This window comes from Micropterus salmoides, unplaced genomic scaffold, assembly GCF_014851395.1.
Source record: "Micropterus salmoides isolate LMB-PRFRI ecotype aquatic unplaced genomic scaffold, ASM1485139v1 Ms_hic_scaffold_8, whole genome shotgun sequence".
Classification (NCBI taxonomy): Eukaryota; Metazoa; Chordata; class Actinopteri; order Centrarchiformes; family Centrarchidae; genus Micropterus; species Micropterus salmoides.
The window spans coordinates 14,968,338-14,990,261 of NW_024044570.1; the positions used below are offsets into that span (position 1 = coordinate 14,968,338).

At 39.3% G+C, this 21,924-nt stretch overlaps 1 protein-coding gene and 1 long non-coding RNA gene across 2 annotated transcripts in view; one reads left to right on the forward strand and one right to left on the reverse strand.

Annotated features, from left to right (window-relative positions):
* LOC119893227 (pleckstrin homology domain-containing family A member 5-like) overlaps positions 1-21,924 on the reverse strand; it is a 128,212-nt gene that overhangs the window by 100,459 nt on the left and 5,829 nt on the right.
* Positions 3,796-8,521, forward strand: LOC119893230. The gene is made up of 3 exons (XR_005442783.1): positions 3,796-3,949; positions 5,265-5,294; positions 7,555-8,521. It is a non-coding gene; the product is annotated as an uncharacterized LOC119893230 (long non-coding RNA).

Sequence of the window (21,924 nt, forward strand, 5' to 3'; positions counted from 1 at the left end):
ATTATGAATGATGAGAATTAGAAAGATTCATAAAGTGGATTGCCATGCTAAGCACTAAAGAAATATTTGAATCATACATAAGTTTTGCAGTTCCACTCTTGTTGCCAGACAAGGTTTTTCTTTAGGCTGCAATGTCCTTTGTGGTCCCTGAGCCTGCTCTCATCTGCTTTGCAGAAGGATGCAGTTTATAAGGACATTGAACTCCTGCAATCACTCCTGCCGAGTTCCATATAAAGCAGTTAATATATTAGCAATTTAATATACAGTTTGCTGATTTGTGATGAACCTATTGCTCCTGTCACCACTGGGAGCTTCAAGGCCTGGGGCCAGCCATCAATCCTAGGCTGGAAGACTGGGCTTCACTCTGGCAGGCACCCCCAGTAGCTCTCCTCACACAGGCCTCACTCACAATATACATTTCATACATTGGCTCGTAAAGAAGCAAGCCACAGTCTCCTCTGGAAAATGAAATAAATCCATTTGTCTTTATTTGGGTTGGTGTAACACTAAACATTCAATGGAGACTTTGGAAAAACTGCCAGTGTGTGTGTGTGGAGGGGTGTGGGGGTGAAATTGACACTTGTGTATGTGTGTATGCGTGACATGTGTGACATGCCCCCCCCCCTCCTTCTGATGCCCCTCAGAATATAGTAACTCATTGCTCTGACATGTTTACAGTGACTCCAGAGGGGTACATGCACACACGGGTGTTTACGGCATATTTAACAATCAGCAGGTCCAGCTTTGTCATTTGAGTTTTGCTTTGCACAATTACACTAACTCAAGACTAACCCAAACTTTAAAACAGCTTTGAAGGGGACTGTTTTTGTCTTGTGCCTGCCTCTTCTCAACTTCCTCTTTATTCTCTGTCCACCATTAAAGGGGCTAGAGATACGTCTGCCATGCAGTACAGAATTAAAAAAGAGAGAAACTTATCTAACAACTTATTACCAGGCTTACATTTTAGAAATAACAAATGTTTTCTATATTTATTTTTCCAAGATTAGGAGAACAATTTCTTGATCCCTGTAGTGCTGATCCGTTAGCTATCCGTTAATACGTGCTTGTATGTGTGCACATTCTTGTTGAAATTACAAAATTCTTTGTTCGTATGTTCATAAAAAAAAAAACATAGAGAAATTCCCTTCTGTGATAGTGATGAACATCTAGTGAACCTAAGGTCAAAGAGTGATAACGAATTATTCTTTGTTTAAAAATGAGTCCAGCTAAATGGATAAATCCAGATAAATTGAAGGATTTGTTTAATGTAGCATCACAGGTGCTATAAGATCGCTACAGCTTTCTGAACTTTATAGTACATAATAAATTGTCCTATGTAGCCAGCCCAACCTTCCAGGCACTTAAACATGCCATTAAAGGATTTGCAACCGCTGTTTAAGCAAGTTGTTGTACATTAACATGAGCCACTTTACTCCCCCCCCCCTCCCTTTGTGTTTTCATGTTCTTCATTTGCCAGTTTTCTATCACCTTTCCTCTCCTTTTGTTCTCCATCTCTATCTCCACCCAGTTGCTCTGAATGTGCTGCATGTGAAGGGCTACCTGCACACCATCCCACTGAATGGGCTGACTAGGCATGTGAATGAGTGATTTGGCTGGGTGACTGCCGCCTGCAGTGTGTGTGTGTGTGTGTGTGTGTGTGTGTGTGTGTGTGCGCATCTCTGGGGGCTCCTGTGATGACGCACATTGTGACGGGGGGAATGCTAGGGGCGGAGACGGGATGGGGGAGGGGGGAGTGGAGGCACAGTCGACTCGCTAAGTTCTTTGTTCCTTCTGCACCTCGACTTGCCACAGCAGTGGTCGCACGCTCCCTTCTTTCACAGAGGGATCATGCTGCTGTGGGTACAGTAAGATGCAGCTGAGCAGTTCAGTTGTGTGTGTGTGTGTGTGTGTGTGTGTGTGTGTGTGTGTGTGCCTCTCACTGAAGACGTCACCCCCTACCTTATGCTTAAAGAAGTAAAAAAAATCTGGCTGTTCTGATTTTAGGGGCCCCAGTATCTGAGCTTCAAGCTACATTCACATTGGATCATTTAAAATGCATAAAAACAAATTAACACATACATGCACACACATACTAGTGCACACAAGTGAACAAAAGCTAATCATGATGATATACTGTATTTTTTAGTTGGTAATTAACAACACAAGAGGACACTATGCTTTGTCCTCTGTGGGTGTGAGTGTATGTGTGCAGATCTGTGCACCTGTGTGCATTTGTCAGTCCCAGTGCTTTGATCAAGGCCAGGGGTGGACTGGTAATCTGATATACCAGGCAAATGCATGGTGGACCGGCGAACCTTTGGTGCCGTTGTAACGTATAACTGTTTTAAAAAATGGCCTATAAAGCATAGACAGCGGCCCATTGGGTAGTTTTCTATACTGACACTGGGGCTGGTCCAATCACATCTCTTACTAGCCCCCAGTCCGTCCCCCTCTGCCCTGTGTTTCTTGGGTTGCGGGTCAAAAAAAATTCTTCAGACGGCTGCCGCCAGTTGCGTTAAAATAACCGATATTTTTGCTACCGGGGCTGCAGTAGCTTTAACATCAGCTGCAGTACCCAACGTATTGCAGACAGTCACTTAAAGGAGTAAAGGAGAGCGAAGCAGAGGTACAGACTCCGTGACAGGGCCGAGGGAGAGAGAGAGCAGGAGGAGAGTGGAGGTAAAGCGGTATGCATGGAGTAGCTCAACCTGTAGGGAGGGAGTAGAGAGGTGGGGTCATAGGTGTCATTTACTGGGGAAGACATGTACCCACTTTATGAAATGGCAGATGTTGTTCCCATCACATTTTGAAAGCATTTGTTAAAAATCTTCTAAACAAAACTTGCACCAAGAAATGTTAATTACCAAATGAAAATGCTTTAGGAAAGGTTTATTTGCACAATAAGAAAATCTGCAATGCACTTTAAATATAGAAGAAACGTCTGCATCTTTTTCTAAATAGTATTAAAATATACTCTTGTCTTGTTCTCATGACCCCAGTCTTGTGCAGTGTCACGTCTCGTGGGCTGTGTTTCGTCACACCCCAAATCTGAGCCCTTAAATGTCCCCACCACTTTTTAGCACAAAGTGACGCCCTTGGGAAGAGTGTGTGCCATGCCATAGTGACAATGATGATGATTAGTTCAATTAAGGTCAATGATAATAACATAATGATCACGCTATCATAAAGTGAGACTGTCACCTACTGCTGGTGATCACTCACTGTTATACAGTGCTCTTTGACATTGGTTTTGTAGCTAGCATAGTTCCTAATGCAGTCTTGAATTTAGTTAACTGTTCTAATGGTGGAGGTGAGGTTAGCATTGCATTGGTAATCCCACACTGCTGTGAAAATGACTTGTAGGCTACTTGTACTTGAGTATGAGTTGTGTACTCCATGGCCACCTCTGATCAACATGTAGTCAGTAAATGAGTGTGAATGAGTACACTGATTCACTTGTACTGGTACACTTATCCATGGTACATACCACTCAGCTGGTAATATTACCACATGTACATGCTATATGTAAGGATGGTGTATTGCTGAGGGCAGAACCCACCTATGCCAAAAATGCCAGGGCCGATTTTTTTTATTTTTATTTTGTCCCAGTCCAGCCCTGATCAAGGCCATGTTACTTATGGAACTGTACCCACTGTTCAAAGGAAGGTGTTAACACGTGTACTGGACTCAATGAGGCTCTTTGTCCAACTCTCTCCCCCCTCTCCATTCAGTCTTACTCCTGCTCCATACCCCAATTTCTCTCCCTCTTTCTTGTTAGAGCTTAAACCCTGACCAAATGTCCTCTTTCTGCATGTGTGTGTGTAATGTCTTGCAGACTACCTGACGTGTGGGTGAATGAAACCGAGAGATCTCAGCTGAAGACTAAAGTGGTGCACTTGTCCCAGTTACCACAGGAAACAGCCATGATGCTAGACCCAAACATCTATAGGTGAGTGTGTGTGTGTTTTGAGGGATGTTGGCAGTGGCCTCTTTGTGCACATGCACACACAGACACATAAGCACACACTGCTGAAGATCCATTTAGTCACAGCCAAACACATGTTGCCTATGTGTAAATATTATCTAATCCTCAGTGGGTTTCATTGGGTGAAGCTTTTAAGTGCCACAAGAAAGCGTTTGCCCTTGCCTTACGTGTGTGTGTGTGTGTGTGTGTGTGTGTGTGTGTGTGTGCGCGCGCACAGCATCCTGTACAGTCTGTTCCACCAGGTGGCACCAACACCTGACTTCAAGAATTAGGCTAAAAATGACAAGTGTAGAGAAAACACATTTTGTGTGTGTGTGAGCGAGAGGAAGATGGATGAAGCCAGCCAATAGTGTACAATACAGTGTACACTGTATAACCTGATTGAGGATGCCAGTGACTGAAGCAAGATATGTAGCAAGATATGATTTAATTTTAGTTTTGGACAGAAAGCACATGCACTAGCCTGTTATTTATGTATTAGAGGTGTTTTTTTCCCTGGCGATATAATCAGGCTGCATGTTTAAGCTGATTAATATGAAAACAAAAGATTTATTTTAGGAAGCGATGTAGTCAAAATCACCTTGTTCATTTAAGATTTTAAACCAGGAAAAATCAATTCTTGATACTCTGGAAATGTAACTCCACAGCCTGTATTCTCTGTGCACCACATTCAGCTAAGCATTAGCTATGATGTTATTTGAATCCTGTGCAGCTTTGTAACACTCCGTACACTCATCGAGGTTTAGCTTTAGCTTTATGGGTTAGCTTTATGGTACACCATAAAAGGCTGAAAATGAATCCTGAAAGAGGAACAATGTGCCTAAAATAACAGAGTGGTCATCTTACTGGAGAGATATATGGCTCACAAGTGTGCTGATCAGCACACATGCTGGCTGATTTTAATTAGACCTGATGGCTCAGTAACTGCAGGGACTGCTGCTGGACTCTGGTTTCATAGTTGAATATAACCGTCAGCACTCAGCCAGTTTATGTCAAGGTTGTCCTAATGCTTGAAATCCCCAAACAAATGAGGTGGTTGGTGCCTGTGGCAGTAAATATAGTAGGGTGTTTGAACCCCTGTACATGTGGATGGGACAAGCAGAAAGAGACAGACATAGTGGCAGTCTAGGATTATATTATTTCAACTAGGTTGAGGTTGTTGCATTTTGTCACAAGTCATACTTAACTGAAATCTGCTCAGACAATGATCACATTGTATGACATGAATACCAAACATGCTGTTGCACAGTGACCTCACAAACTTTTTCTGTCTTTTCAGAGCACTTCCTCAGAAGCGGCTGAAGCGTAGGTAAGCTGAAGTGTGTGTGTGTGTGTGTGTGTGTGTGTGTGTGTGTGTGTGTGTGTGTGTGTGTGTGTGTGTGTGTGTGTGTTAGATAAAGATATATTGCTTAAATATATATCCAAATGTAGATATTACACACACATTACTATAGTGTGTGTGTTTTGTTGAAACATAGTTCTTCAGTAGCTCACAGCCAGTAATTACAATCATGTTAATCAATTACAGTTGGTGCAAAAGTGATTTGACCTGGGTATTGATGCCAACAAATGAAATGACGAATGCACAAAAACATACATTACTACACTATACTGCAACCACCTACACACACTACAAGCATATAGGAATATAAGTCTAATGTTAGCAGCTATTCTATTTGAATTGAATTTTATTCACACAAATTAAAAATTACATTCTTTAATGTAAATAAAACCAAGGGATTTTGGTTTTTCAGTTATTTTTCTTTCAAATTTATTTTCTTGAAAATTCAGTTTTGAATTAAATTGTTGTTGTAATAAGGGCAGCACCGGCACAATTTGTTGCAGCAATGGTGTAGTCACAGATGCACAGAATGGGTAGGCTGAAGCATAAAAGAATATATCACTTTCTATGAAGGTATCACTTTCTATGAAGGTAAATGTAAATGCTCCGTACTTGTATAGCGCCTTTCTAGTCTTTTCGACCACTCAAAGCGCTTTTACACTACATCTGCATTCACCAGTCACACATTCATACACTGAGCCTAAGTGCTCAAACAGAAACTAACATTCACACTCATTCATACACTGGCGGAACAGCCGCCAAGGGCAAATCGGGGTTCAGTATCTTGCCCAAGGACACTTCGACACGCAACCAGGGGGAGCCAGGGATCGAACCGTCGACCTTACGATTAATGGCCAACCCGCTCTACCTCCTGAGCCACAGCCGCCCCAAGGTCGTCGCTATAATGACTTATGCATATATTTATAACACGATATTATGCGTCCATAAGACATTATAACAATTGCTGTAATCACTTACAAACATGCATTAGGCACTATAGCAAAGGTCATAACGTATTATGACCTTTTGATTTAATGTTTTGATCAATGTGCGGCAAGAATTTCCGACCATGTTCCATAACACATTATAACCACGACTCTGCCTGGTTATGAATACACTTTAGTCACAATTTAGAATTAGTGATATAAAATGGAATAATAGCTTACAGCAATGTTTAAAGTTATATACCATATCTTTGTTTGCTTTAAGTAAAGTGTTAAAATATCTATCCCTGTATAATATATTACAGGTGGACATAATACCAAATGAACTAATTATAAGACCTTATAACACGTAATTGTTTGCTTTAAATAAAGTGACACACATTTGGCGCAGGAAAACAACTTTTATTTATGTTTCTTCACTTTATGAACAATCTGTATGTATATGTATGTATTTGAATATTTTGCGGTTTAGCACAAAAACACAACATAATTACATCCAGAAAGCTCTTTGTCTGGGTTGCCTGTTGTCGACCAACATCATGTAAGAAGAGGCTCAGATGTTGTCACAGATGAATGGCAAGCCTATGGACAGGCTCTAACAGATGCAGTGGACAATTAAAGACAACCACTTCACAAAACGTAGCCTATTAAAAGGCATTTTAAAGTAATTAAATGTTTTTGTGCTAAACTGCAAAATGTTCAAAATTCATACAGATTGTTCATAAAGTGAAGAAACATAAATAAAAGTTGTTTTCCTGCGCTAAATGTGTCACTTTACTTAAAGCAAACTATTACGTGTTATAAGGTCTTATAATTAGTTCATTTGGTATTATGTCCACCTGTAATATATTATACAGGGAAAGTGTTACCGCATATCTTTTATAGCTATAGTGTCGATCAAACGATGCTAATGCCTAGATGGTATGGGAATGTTTGTGCATCAGCAGTATTACCCGTAGTTCTGGATCTGCTTATCACTTACGCGTACTATGTACCGTGAAGCCAGTTAATTGGGAAACAGGCCATTTTGGAGCCACGACCCTTGGCAGTCCCTAGTCTCACTCAAACATGAGGTCATATTTGGACGTTGTTCATTCTTCCCTTAATTGACCTCAGTAGTGCAAAAGCTCTAAAATACACAGTGTAATGTGTCTGCAAAGGAAGTCTCAATGTCTGAACATCCAGGATAAAGCCCATTTCTCATACTGTAATCTCTCTCATGACGAACTAAGAACAACTTGTTCTCTTCCTCTCTCTGTCTTCCTCTCCTGTTTTGTGCACAGCCTGTAAGGAGTCATCTGTGGACTCGATAGGGGAAATGCTTGTTCATAGGAGTTTTATCTATATGGGATAGGACGCTCTTCATCTGTCTCTGCTGAACGGGGGGAGTGAAGTGGCAATAAAAGGAAGTAAAACTTGGCTATGCTGCAGTTCTCCTTTTTTCCCTCTTCAGTGTTGTGTATATATGGAGCAACTGTTGTAGCAAAGTGTGGTGTAAAATTGGACTAACAATTTTTAAAATTTGTGTTCATCCATGAATGTTTTTTTTTTTACAAGCACCAAACTGAAAATATTCTTAATACCCAATGGTGTAACTGTTTTGTGTAACCTTGTCAGAAAATACAGCATATTTTATAACTGTTTTGTGTAAAAATATTTATGCAGATTTGTAACTTATTTTTATACCATGAAAATGCTGGTAGTCTGTGGATTTTTGTGAAGGTTTTGAATAAAACCACATTTACTGCGATAATCTGTTAACTTTCACTTGTAGGATTATTTGGGAATTTCTAGTTGTAATTATGATGTACATGAAAGAAGGCTTAACACATTATCCTATTTATACTTACTGAATGCAGTACTTCTACCTGTTTGTATGACAATGAAGTGTGAGGTTGTACCAGTCATGTCAGACTTCACAATGCAGTGCAAACTGTTAACAGGAGCAGTAACTCAGTAGTTAAGGTCACTACCGTGTAGCTCTTAATTTTACCCAGTCTGTAGACATACAGCATAGAAATAACTTGATATTTCAGCACACAGTGTACTTGCACTGTCACAGCAACTTAACCCCCTGCTCCCTCTCCCCCAAGTAACATAAACTGTGTTTATCATAGTTAGGATGGTAAATTTACATTACTGCTATTTAAGCACTTGAAAAATGTTTTTAAAAGGCGTGTTTTTTTACTGTATGTAATGTTATCCCTGTTGGAAATGGAATACTGTGTTTGTAATAAAAGGGGGGAAACGGCAGATGTTGACAAAGTTTTTTGCACAGATGAGGATGCAAGGTGTTGGAAAGGTGCAATGCATCCATTGTGGTATGAGTTCCTTATGTGTGCTTTGGAGGGATTGTCTGGGTTATTTGGCGTCCATTAGCAGAACAGCTTTGGGAGCCTGCTGTGGAGGAGCTAATGACTGGGCCAACCGGGCAGAACCCCTACCGGCCTCAGCTGCTAGTGAACATGCCTGCAGAGAAAACAGAGTTCAGGGAGAGGTCCGCTACAATACGGCTGTCCTGCTCTTCAAAATCTCATGCACTTACACGCTCACACATACAAAATTCATGGGGATTTAGGACTCCAACATGTGATATAATGAGGCCTTCAGGTGTTCCATTCTTTGGTGAGGGAAAGCACTGAAAGTTTTTTGGCACCCTGTTGTTTGTGTGTGCTTTGTTTTATGTCTCTCATATCTGCAATGGTCTGTGGCAGCTCACGGAACTGTTATGAGGCAAATTGATAAGATATGAATCTAAGATATTTGCAGGCCACACATTTTGGGGTCATTACAATACTGCCACCATCAGCCCAACTTCCAAACATTACAGTAAATTTCGATCTTATCTGAAAGTGTCTTTGGGATGTTGTAGTCAAACTTTACTACTTCAAACTGTGAGTAAAATAGTGTCAGCTAAAATGCATTACTAGTACGCGAGCCATACAGATGATAATAGAAAAAAAATCGTCCAATGTCTGTGCAAGTCCAACAAGCCTTGTAGTAGCACCATTAGGCCTGTGTGACTTTTCAAACCCTTTTACATATTGCCATATTTTTTTAATATTTAAGTTACTTTGGTCATTGCATTCGGTCTATAGTCAAAAATGTATTTCTATCCTCTACAGAACTGATTCAATAATATGTGAACGAAAGGAACATTGGCATGCCTTCATTGTGACTTCTAGAGTTTTTCATACTTCAAACCATTTAGCAGTTTGACTTGAAGTTGATTTTAGGTTATATTAGTTCAGTCAGATTTTGCTGTATTGGTGGACATTAAAATTGACTGTTAAAGGGGTAAATCCCTTTTTATCTTATTTTAACCGCTTAGAAGTGCATTCAACATTACTTAATTTTGCTTGCTGTTTGATAAGTTCAGTTTAGGCACATATTTAAAGCCATCTGTGAGCAGGAAGTCTTAATGATAAGAATGTACTGTGAGATATGAGTACGCACATTTACAATTTTTCACTTGCCCATAAGTCGCAGTGCGAGACAGTTGAATAGACCTATCAGTTTCATGTAGCGGTGAACAAATAACATTCCCACAGTAGTGTCAACAACACTCCCCTAATTAATAGTCAACCAGTTGGCTGTGACAAAGTTGGGAGTCGAGGTTACAAACAGGAAGTGGGCCAAATAGGCAGCGCTTTCTCCAATAGTGATCAATATTGTTCAGAAGGAAGGCTGGGCCTTTTTGCAGATGCTTATAATGTAGTCTTTACCTTTGTGAACTGCCCTTCCCTTTTTCAGGTATGTCAAGCATGAACAGAATCAGTGTTTTTGACAGCTAAACTTTTCATTTTGTCCAGTTGTCTATGTTCATCAGGCCTTGAGTCTAGTACTTAATCTTTTGCTTTTGTTACTGTAATAGTAAAATTACTGTTAATGGTCGTCTAAAATTACTTATTTGAGTGCCCATTCAAAACTACACACATGTGTTTAATTATTTCATGTTTTTAACAACAGATGGATTGAGTATCCATGTTTATTTAATGTCTTCATTTCTTTCTGGTGCACTGTAATTCCAGTATTTCCCTCAAGTGATTATTTGCAGAATGTTTTAAATAAGACAATTAAAAAAGACAATCTGAACCATGACTTCAGAAGTGGCATCAGTTGAAGTGAACTGAATGACTGATAGAAAGACTTATTTAGAAAGCAGATTTAAAAAGTGGGCAGCAGCTCTGCCTGCAGAACCTTACCCGGCCTCAGCCAGTCCGTGAAGGAAACGCTGGAAGCTACCCTGAAGTGATGTCTGTTTACTCAACCCATGAGATGAGTTTCCCTCCTTCATCTTCTCTTTCTCCAAACACCCAGTATGATACCAATCCCTTTGCCTCTATCTCCATTGGAAAATCCCAGACAAACCATTTTTGTTTTGGATTAATCACAGTATGTTTGCAGATGTGAATTTGTTGATCTCACATTCTTCAATATTGATCTAAGTTACACTAGTACTGGAAGCACATTCTGTTCTGTGACATGTGAACCTCATTAAGCCAGTCTATTAGTCATGTGTGACACTGCATCTGTAAGTGTTGTCCATTGATTCTGTAGTCCAATTGCTCAAAGCTGGAACTCTTCCATTGTCTGCAGCTCTGCTTACATTTGGTCCCAAATCATCCATCTGAGTTTCTCATTGTGCACAAAATCTTCCCTTTGCTTTGGCTACATGCGCCGCTGTCTCAGTAGAGAATGAAGGCATTACATCAAGAACAAAAGCGATGAGCTACTGCTCTAAATCCTGGACTGGAATTGTTTTTCCTCACTGTTTCATGTATTTCAGAGAAAGAAATGCTAGGAAAGAACTAGGATTTGTTCACATGTAAACCTGAAGAGTTAGGTTAGGAATGTTATTTTAGAGAGATTAATCATTGAGACATACTAAAGGCTATTAAAAGTCTTTAATGTTAGGAGCAGTGGTCATCAGACAGACTTTTTGCTTGTTAATTCATACTTTAAAATTTCACTTAATCACCACATACAGTGTAGGACAAAATATTTTACTCAGTCAGACAAGCTTCTGGTCGAACACATGACCTTTCATCAACAGCATCTAGCTTTGGAAACAGTAACTGTAAAAACAACAGAATCAAACAAATCATACACTCACATGGCAGTTTCACATGCGCATGTGTAACAAAAGCCCATGTAAGGGACTCAAGCAGGGAGCTGGAGCAAGTATTATTTAGACATAGTGCGTGTCGGCAAAAAAAAGAGGACAGGGGCATATTAGCTGCAAGAGAATTTGTAACTGCCTAACTCTTCCGTTGTTGATGTTGTTTTAATTGGGTTTCCTTCATGCTTCTGAATCTTCCGCTACAGCAAGAAGCCCTAATGGTCTTTTTATTGAGTGTCCTCTTCATCTCACTGTTTTTCTTTCAAGTCTGTTTAAGATGCTGCAAGTGTGTGTTTTGACATAACTGTCCATCCATAGCTTCATCGTCTTGTATTCCGATTGGTTATTCATTTGTTTAAGCATTGTAGCACAAATATCTTTTGACAGCTTTGACTCTTCCATTAGTGCATTAGTGACTGCATGGAGAAAAAGTCAATAATGTATCCTTAAGTGGCACTCATTGTTGACCCCTCCTGTCAACACAAGGACCTGATCCTGTCTAAACATCTTCCAGCAAAGGAAGCTAGTCAATCCTCCGTGGTTGTCTCTTGCATACTAGCCGCCAGGTTACAGTGCTAGGTATCCTTTACTTTGGTTTATCTCAGATTTTTTTCCATCATGGGACAATGTGACCAAAACAAGGTGGGAGGAACTGTTGCTGCAGTATTTGGTCAGAGGTTATTTCAACAGTAGGATAGTGAATCTCAACTTCCTATAAATTACCAGAATGTGTCATGACCAGGGCTTGAAGTGGCATTTTACTCTTTGGCATACCGGGACTTTTTTCTTGCATACTGGCACTCCTCACAAACTGCCGGTACTCTCCTCTGCCCTATCAGATTCTCTGGGCACTATGTGATGCTCACCTGTTCTCGCCTGCCTGCTAATCTTTGTCGGCGGAGAGAGACGAGGGAGTAGAGAAGCTCAGGTGCCTTTCAAGCAGCTGTGTGCAGAATGTAGCTTGTCAATGTCTGTCAATGTGGGATTTCTTTGGCTTTGGGAAATATAGGGAATTTTAAATATTTGGTTCGTAACGAGTGATGGCGCAATGGATAAGACGCCTGGTGTGAGAGACCGGTTCAATCCCCCACTGTGACCCATCCACCATTGTGTCCCTGAGCAAGACACTTAAACCCTAGTTGCTTCAGAGGCGTGCGACCTCTGACATGTATAGCAATTGTAAGTCGCTTTGGATAAAAGTTTCAGCTCAATGAGTAAATGTAATGAATAGTACATATCGAGTAGGGTATGAGATGTTAGTGATGTTAAATTCCTAATTGTTTTTTTGTGGGGGATTTTTACCTCATTAAAGTCCACGCCTCCAACTAAAAGTAGAGGGAGACAGGGGGTGACAGGAGTATAATTCATAAACATACCCTTAATTAAACACATAATAGAGTTGGGGATGGCATTAGTTATCGAGTTAAATAGATTACGATTGCCAGTTAGGTCGTGTCTTAGGCAGAAGTTCTCATATGAGACAGCCGTTACAGTCTACTAAATGGATCACAGACCAAATACCTGTATCCATCCAGTCCTTGTAGTACAGCGATTTGTTTTTAACCATAATATATCTATTATTCCATATTGGAGAGTTATGGGGGTGAAATTGTGATTATATAAGAGTCTGCAATATAAAAGAACCTGCTGGCGAAAAAGGGATAATTTAATTGGAAGTCTTTGAATAGTGAAATCACATTAAATTGAGAATTCTATTCCTTCTAATTTCTTGAATATTTCTCTGGGGTTATGGTACCAAAAGTTATTGTTGTTCAGAAAGGATTTCAACCAATTGATTTTTAAGGTTCCATTCATAAAGTCGAAATCAATAGCTTGCAGGTCACCATCTTTAAATGTTTTGGTCATCTCTGCTCTCTTAACATAGTGGACTTTTCTCCTCCAAATATAGTCAAAATTTATTTGGTTGATCTTTTTAATAACTTTACTAGGAATAGCAGTCAAGTATGCAGGATAAATACACCTTGAGATACTTTTCATTTTAGTCAAAAATATTCGGGCCAATAAACTAATATCTCTCAACAACCATGAGTTAAGTCTACTTCGGCATTCCTCTATTACTTTCCACGCATTCAGGTTTTCACATTCAGTCAAATTTTTGGAAATATATACCCAAGTATTTAACAGCAGACCTTATAGGGATATCGTGCGCTTCAGTCAAATTACATTCATGAATTGGCATTAATTCACGCTTGGTCAAGTTTAGTTTTAGTCCAGAGGCTTTGGAGAAGATACAGTATTAATAGAATAGTATCTTTGGGGCGGTAGCTGTTTCATAAAGATAGTTGTATGATCTGTCAGCTGGCTGATGATTGCTGGATTTCCAAGTACATCCAAATGAGAGATGTTAGAATTTTTAATGAAGATAGAGAGCTTTTCAATAAATATTATAAAGAGAAATGGGGAAATAGGGCAGCCTTGTTTAACCCCACGTTTAACTGTAAATCGGGGAGATGTACCTCCTGGAAAAGAGATGGAGCAATTTGTATTATCATACAAAGTTTTGAAATTTGAAATTTTGAAGGCTTTGTAGAAGTCAAGGAAAAATCATCTATAATTAATTGTCTGTAGTCCAGAAGGTCGAGCACTAAATGGATGTTGTTATGAATGGATCTGTTCTTCATAAAACCAGATTGAGAATCACTGATGATTTTATGTGATTTGTTTTTAATCTGTTAGCATAAATAAGGGTTACAATTTTGGTCAGTGTTCAATAAAGTTATTGGTCTAAGATTATCTATTATTTTAGAGTACTTACCAGGCTTGGGGATTAAAGTAATCATACCTTGTTTCATGGTAGGGGAATGTAAAATACTTAATTGGCTTTTTTAACATAAGAAAAAGTCCATCTTTTAGTAAATCCCAGAAATGTCTATAGAAATTTGCTGTGAGACCGTCATTACCTGGAGTTTTGTTTAACAAACTCTATACTGCTTTATCCAACTCGTTTAAAATTAAGTCAGCATCACATAAAATCTTTGATATGTTGAAAGAAGGAGTTAGCATCATCAATAGAAAAGGCAGAGAAATATAAGTTAGAGTAGAAAGAAACAATTTCCTTGGCAATCAGGGCAGTATCTGTAATTACTTGGTCATGAATCAATCAGGCTTTGATTGAATTTCGCTCCTGCCTTCTCTTTTCTAAACGACAGAAATATGATGTGCTCCTTTCTCCTTCCTAAATCCATTTAGCCCTGGATCTAATTTAAGCCCATTCAGCTTTTCTAAGATATATTTCATCAAGTTTGCAGAGTTAGTAATGTCTGTTTATTATTGTCAGTAGGTGATGTCTTATTGGAGCAAGAGTTTATTTCTTTAATAATGTTAAATTCTATTAATTTGTTAGTCCTGCTGAGAGATTTTCCAAAATGGATCGAATATTCCTGAATTTTAAATTTCAAAAAGTCACATTTCAAAATATAGGATGGCACAGATACATCAGTCATCACATCAGATATTATGGTTTTAACACCATCAGAAAATGGTTGGGATTTAAGAAAACTAGAGTTGAATTTCCAGTACTCTTTGTTTCTGCGAGAAGAATGTGTGCATGTGTGTGACAGCTAACACACAATTGTGTATTAATATTTTGGATAAACAACCAACAGCTGTAGCACTTTTTTGTAGCTAATATTACCACAGGATAAACAATATGATCCAAATGACTTTGCTTCTGGTGTCTCACTTATGGGCTGATTGCTACTTATTTTGTGGTGTTTTATACCACGTACATTGTGTTGTGTTTGTATTCAAAACTAGATCACAAGTAAGGTTAAGGCTAGGGTAACTTAGTCTGTGGAGATCAGCAAGATCTTTAAGCTGTAATGGTACCGGTTTATCTGGTTAATAGTAGTATATTCAATTAAAGTGTTAACTAGTGCTGATTATGTGTACATTGTATATTATTTAAGAAATAGATCAACATTTTGCGGAATATACTTATTTCTGTTCTTGCCCATATTTAGATGAAAAGATTGATACCACTCTCATATCTGTGTAGTAAGTATGGATTCAGGATGCAATTAGCTTAGCTTAGCATAAATACCGGAAGCATGGGGAAACAGCTAACCTGGCTCTAAGTTGAAAAATCCACCCTAGACCAGCACCTCAAGAGCACATTGAGTCTCCTTTACTTAATCCTTACACAAACAGAAATCTAAGAACAGTTACTATATGTAAATATAGCCGGCGCAGTAACTTCTCGTTACAGTGAGGTTGCCAGGGTGGACGGATAAACTGTTGATATATATGTCAAGAAATAGTTACATTTACCACCATAAATCCCTTTAAAGACACAAATTACACCACCATCTTACACAGATTAAACAAATGAGATAAAGTGTGTTTATAAGTGAGCTTCAGAGTTGTTTGTAGGCATTTTTTAGCTTTGAAGAGAGGCAAGCTAGCTGTTTTCCTCTTGTTATAGACTTTATGCTAATCGCCTCCTGGTTCAACCTCAATACTTAACGCATGAGAGTGCTTTCAAACTTCTCATCTGTCTCTTGGAAAGAACCTCAATAAGCATATTTGCAAAAATGTCAAACTATTCCTTTAATATATCATGACTGTCAGGATCCTTATATGTACTGTAGAGTGTCTAATCCCAAAGAAACACATGGTTGCATTCTCAGTGAATCATTCCGATAGACTCAGCTCACATCATGCAAATATCACAGCACGACCCTTGAAGGGGGAAAGTCAGTATGTAGAGGTTATGTAAGTTGTCATTACTGTTAACCTGCAAGCAACAGGAAGGCCTGCATTAATGAGTTAATGTCAAGCTCTGTCTTTGTGCTTACCCAAGACTCATTCACACTCATTGAAGATCTGCCATGGTGTGGAATGGCCCTTTGGCCATTTACCCTGCATCACACTCCTCTACACTCTCCCATCAGGCCGAGCAGCTGAACAATAGTACTAGCTTTTATTTATAGATGATAGTATTTCATCAGATCCACAGTGTGTCACCAGCACTGGAGGAAAACAACAACAATGGGGAGTGGAAGAAACAATTTAGAGTATGTGATTGGGGCATTATGTGTCCTATTTCAGCTCAAAGTAATGTTCTGTGTTTGGATTTGTTTTTGTTTTTTATTTATCATGCAGTATCTCTTTTTTCACGTTTTTTGTGGTTCTGGTGGGAATAGGAGAGGATCTGGTGGGGTTAGATTCTTCAGAGTATGGCCTCCTGCCAGTGATCATCATACAACAAATAATCACCAATTATGCTCCGCTTCAGGCATCAATTTAGGTCTCTGGGACCTCTGCATATGACTTTTGTTTCTGATCTATATCTATTTATTTATCTGTAAATCCACTTTATAGATAAACATTGATGTGAGAATCTTGCATCCTCAAGAAACACAATTCTGTGAAAAACTAGAGTGTAAACTGATTTTAGGAGCCTGTGCAGGTACTTTTTTTTTTTTACATCCATGGCCAGCATCAGCACATTTGATTCCAGACAGCACTTAACTTGTCTCAGTTTTGACACCACATCTTAACTGTGGCAGGTTGACGTGCTGATTCATGAGGGTCAAGAGAGGTGGGTGGGTTGATAGTGATTGCAGCATGCTGTGCACTGATGACAGATGCAGAAATAAATGGCGAGGGCTGTTTTCTGTGTTCAGAACGTCTTGGGGAGAACCAATTAGTGAAGGCACATTAGCCATGCCTAGCATCAGCTTCCCTTGTACCTCATGTGAACTAGAATGCGTGTGTCTCAATCCTTTAGGTATTGTGCCATAACGTTTTTCCCATGCCTAAGTCTCTGGAGAATGGAGGTTGTGTGTGACTGAGGTCACAGTTTAGGAATAATGCCATGCTTGTCTTCCTCTTAACCAGCTCCTTCATGTCAGATTGCTTGAGATCATCCTCTGCCTCTAACAGAATCAAAACTACTTTCTGTATGACAAAGGGGACGCATGAGAGAGATGGAGCAATACTGTGCTATTATGTAAGATAAGAAATTATTCACAGGACATCAAGTTATCCACTAATCGCTCATCAGCGTTATCTCCACATCACTGGCATCTCCCCTATCAATACAGATGGTGGTATCTGTGTTGGGGTTCACTAGTTGTATTAGATTTCCTCTTCTATCTGAGCTGGACCCCCTTTTTGTCTGATGATTAAATACATATCTCCTTAAAATGTGATTGGCCTGTTACCTCTCCTCTTGCAACTGCCCATTTTCCAGGCTTCAGTGATTTGTCTCTCTGTCTGTCTTTATCTCTCTCCCTCTTTCCATCCCTTCCTCCCTTCATTATCTACTTACAATACTGAGCATTAGGCTCTGACAGCTACAACTCTATTTCTCTATTTTTCCCTCACATTAGGCAACATCTTAGAGTTAGATGAAATCCCAACAATCCCTTAAGCCAACATGGAAATAGAATATGCCACGTGTGTTATTTTACACCAGGATCCTTCTTTGGTTACACATCAGCGTGCCTTGTATGCATCACAGTATATGTTGACACATTGCTGTCATGTACACAATAAACAAATCTAAAGATGCGCTGTCAAGATGTTTTATTACCTCTGCCAAGGAGGTGCTGTTTGTCTGTCTGTCTGTCAGCAGTATAATGTAAAAAAGTACTGGCCCAGTACTAAATTGGAAGGGTGTCGCATAGGCCAAGGAAGAACCCATTCAATTTTGGAGTGGGTCCGAATCACAGGGCGGATACAGAAATTATTTTTTACCTTTCATGCCATGTTCATGATATTACTTCAGTGTAAGCATTTGATATTTGCACATATGTAGCTACATGATAAAGTGTTTTCTGGTTTTCACAAATGTATGTTAAGTATGTGAAATATTTCCAATTTAGAAGTACATAATTAATACACAGCAGAGATGATGAGGCTTCAGCCATGCACAACCATATTTTGACATACTGCATATATCCAGACATTTATAGTGGCTGCACTTGCATATTTGCATATTATAAATGGCCTTGGTGAAGGTCTGTGCTCTACAAGTACCCTTCTCTTTAAGTTACGTAATGTTATGAATCTCAGATTGTGCATATGTGATACAGTTTTAATGAGTGGTTGATTTGAAGCTGAATATCTCTGAGCTACACTTTAAATAATATGTGTAACACTTTCAAGCACACCTTTATGAGGGTAGTGCAACCCTAGAGACAACATGTAGAACCTTTGTCTACATTTATAAACACAAAAGATGTTACAGTCATATTTCCTGGCAGAAATTAAACAAGAGATCAACACACTGTACTGGCTCTCAATAAATTTAATAGTGCACAATTGCAACCTCTGAGAGGTCTTCCTCCTGTTAAGTAAACAGGAGCAGAACAGGCGATCTGCATAATTAATAATCAGTCTGCTACTACATAAAACCAATCAGAGCAGCATTAAAGAACACTGTCTGATTTGCCACTAGAGGATGAAAAATGTGCCTCTATAAAATTAGTATAATGGAAGAAATATTGTATGATAAACATATTGAATCTATTGTATCACAAATTAAAAATTAAATAAAATGCATACATTATCCAAAAAGGGAGCAATTGTCTCAGAAAGCACTACATAAAAAGAAAACTATAGTAACTAGGGGGAAAAGAGAAATTAAATGCTAATATGCTAGTCACAAACATATAAAAAGCAAAAGGACAAGTACCAAACAAGCAATGGGACAAAATCACAACAGATGTTTACTGGTGGGAGACACTGTTAAAAATGTAACCATCTTACAATAAATACAAGGAAAAAGGAGTTAAGTTAATCATACTCTGCTGGTCACAGTCATATCTTGTGCAAATGAAACTCGTTAGATCCGGCTGACTTGCAAGGGTAGAGTTTAGCTGCCAGCTCAGGTCAGATTACTTAATGCAGTGGTGACCAGTCCCTCACACACACATAGAAGGAATGGGCACTAACTCTATCATGGATGCTACCTCTTTCATCTAAGGGCCAGCACTCTCTCTGAATGGGCTCCCCAACGTCAGCTTTATTGCCTGATATGGAAATAAGCAGTGACTGTAAAACTGTTGGTGTTGTGTGAGAGGATGCATGTGTCTTTACAAACCATCAAGCTAGCCTCGTGTACAAAAAAATAAGGTCTTGTCTGTGCAGTGCATTTAGAGGTAGGATCATGAAGCCTTAGACAACATGAGCACAGCTCTGTTGCCAAGTAGTCTATCTCTTTCCAAGAATGGCTGGGAGGGTCTTGTACTTGTCAGAGTTAGCAGTGTTTGCACACAGGTAATGGCTAACCCAACCATTAGACTCTGATCTTTCTTAATAGAAGTGACCACTTGACAGCTGTATCCTCCAGATAACATCATGAGATGTTTCCTTGAACACAACTTCAAAAGATATCTAACGTATGATGACAAAGCTATAAATTCTGAGCACTATTTTTCTCAGCTTTAAGCTGACACATTGCTGATACAAGACCAACATGGAGCTTATTATGTACCGTCCTGGCTGTTCAGTGTTGCCTTTCCTGTCTAAATCTGTTTTCCAGGACTATATGTCATGTTTGTTAGTTGTTATTGGTCCCACTTGTGTGGTAAATCACAGTTAGCGAAACAATGGTTAGCATGCAGGCAGAAAAATGGAGGCTTGTATAAATACCTGAACAGGATTAATGTTGGCTATCTGTCAGTTTTGTTTTGGTCAGTACATTTTCAATCTGAAGGGAGCGATTAATCAGATTGCAGATTCCAGTTAAAAATATAATAATAAATTATATTTGCTCATTTAATGTAGGACACCAGCTGTGAACATTTATGGGAAAACTTAGATTTGTACTCAGAACACCTTCCACATCTACACTCTACCATCATCATGTCATTGTGGGCCAGATGATCTAACCTTAACTTCACGATTAGATATATGACATCTGCACGTAGCAGCAGTGGCTAAAGGCATGATGACAAGCTGCCTCCTGCTCTCAGAGAGACTGAAGGAGGACATTGATGATAAGGGCTGAGCAAAGAGCGCTGTGATATGTCTTTATGCTGCAGTTGGGGATGACACATGAAGAGGGGCAGCCTCCTGCCTCTCAGAGCTCCTTTGGCCTGTGTATAATTGATGAGTGGAGTGAATAAGAGATGAGTTTGTGACTGTCAGCCAGCCTGATGGGGATGGACAGAGCTCAAGTTTGGCTCTCCTCATCTGGCTGATGATGACAATGATGGTGATGATGATGCCCCTGTTTCTTCCACAACACTGTCCTGGACTCTGCCCGTGTTGTGCATCACCATTATCGTCACTGCTGGCTGTTTTGGATGGCAACACAAAGATAGACGGACATGCCAAAAAACAAGAGGCAAGAAGAGGAGAAAGAGATGAGAGGTAGGGTTAGTGTTTAGGGGGGAGAAGGAGAGTGTAAGAATGAAAGTTAGATGAAAGGAGGACAAAGGGGGAGAGGTGGAGGAGGAGCAGACCGAGAAAATCACTTTAAAAGAAATGATGACATGCAGATCAGACTTAGACGGGGATTCAGTTGGAGAACAAATATGCCGTTATAGTCAGAAAGTCTGAAATGATGTATTTGAGCAGCTGGAAATGATTCAGCAACATATTGTATGTAGCATGAATTCTGCCTGGTGCAATAAATATTTGCTAAAAGCCTATTAGCTGACCAGGCAAAACTATACTCACCTATATTTCTTTATTCATAATCATACCATATTCAATCTCCTTTCATTTATCTAATATAGGAAGTTTGGAGAGGAAATATAGTCGTAGGTACGAAATATTAGGACACCAGTGTGCTGCCATGGTATGAATGCATTACCAGGGTTGTCCCTGAATCATTTTCAATCTGTGTCCCCTTTCAATAACCATTCTGCAATTCTGAGACAACAATTTACATATCAATGTGTTCCTTCAGAGAGGGATTACCAACAGAAATTGGACTTGTTACAGATTTGATGGAAAGAAGCAATCTACAAATGGCTCATAAAGGAATGCATTTTCTCACTCCCTGACATGAATGCTGATGCTAAGTCATTGTAGTGATCAGAGAAAACACAGCTATGTACAATGTTGCTACAGGCTAGTTTCAGGACAAAACTGTAAAGCAAATTTACAAATTTGAACATGTTAAAAAAATATCCATTGTTTGCTACATAATGTGAAAATCTTGCAATTTCAAGGCTATAATTCCTTTTATCGGTACCAATTGGGCCATCATGAGCTAAAACAATCTTGTTAGAGATCAAGTGGTTCCCCCCAGTTTTTACTTTCTGTAATCCAACACTGCAAAATATAAAAAACAAAGCCTGCAATTTATTCTCACAGGACAACATAATCTGCTACAATTAGGATATGTCTATTAAGAATTTCGAACCTTTGCATGTATTAATTGTGGAGACAAAATATAACCCAGCATTCAATACTTCTAAAGTATAGAAGGTTATAAGAGCAGCCAGTATTATTACGTTAATAACCATAAGTTATGGGTTGGCATGTCCTTCAGCTGGAGTTCAGGTCTGGCAAACATTCAATCTGCTGAGTGTCTTGAAGCAAAATCTTT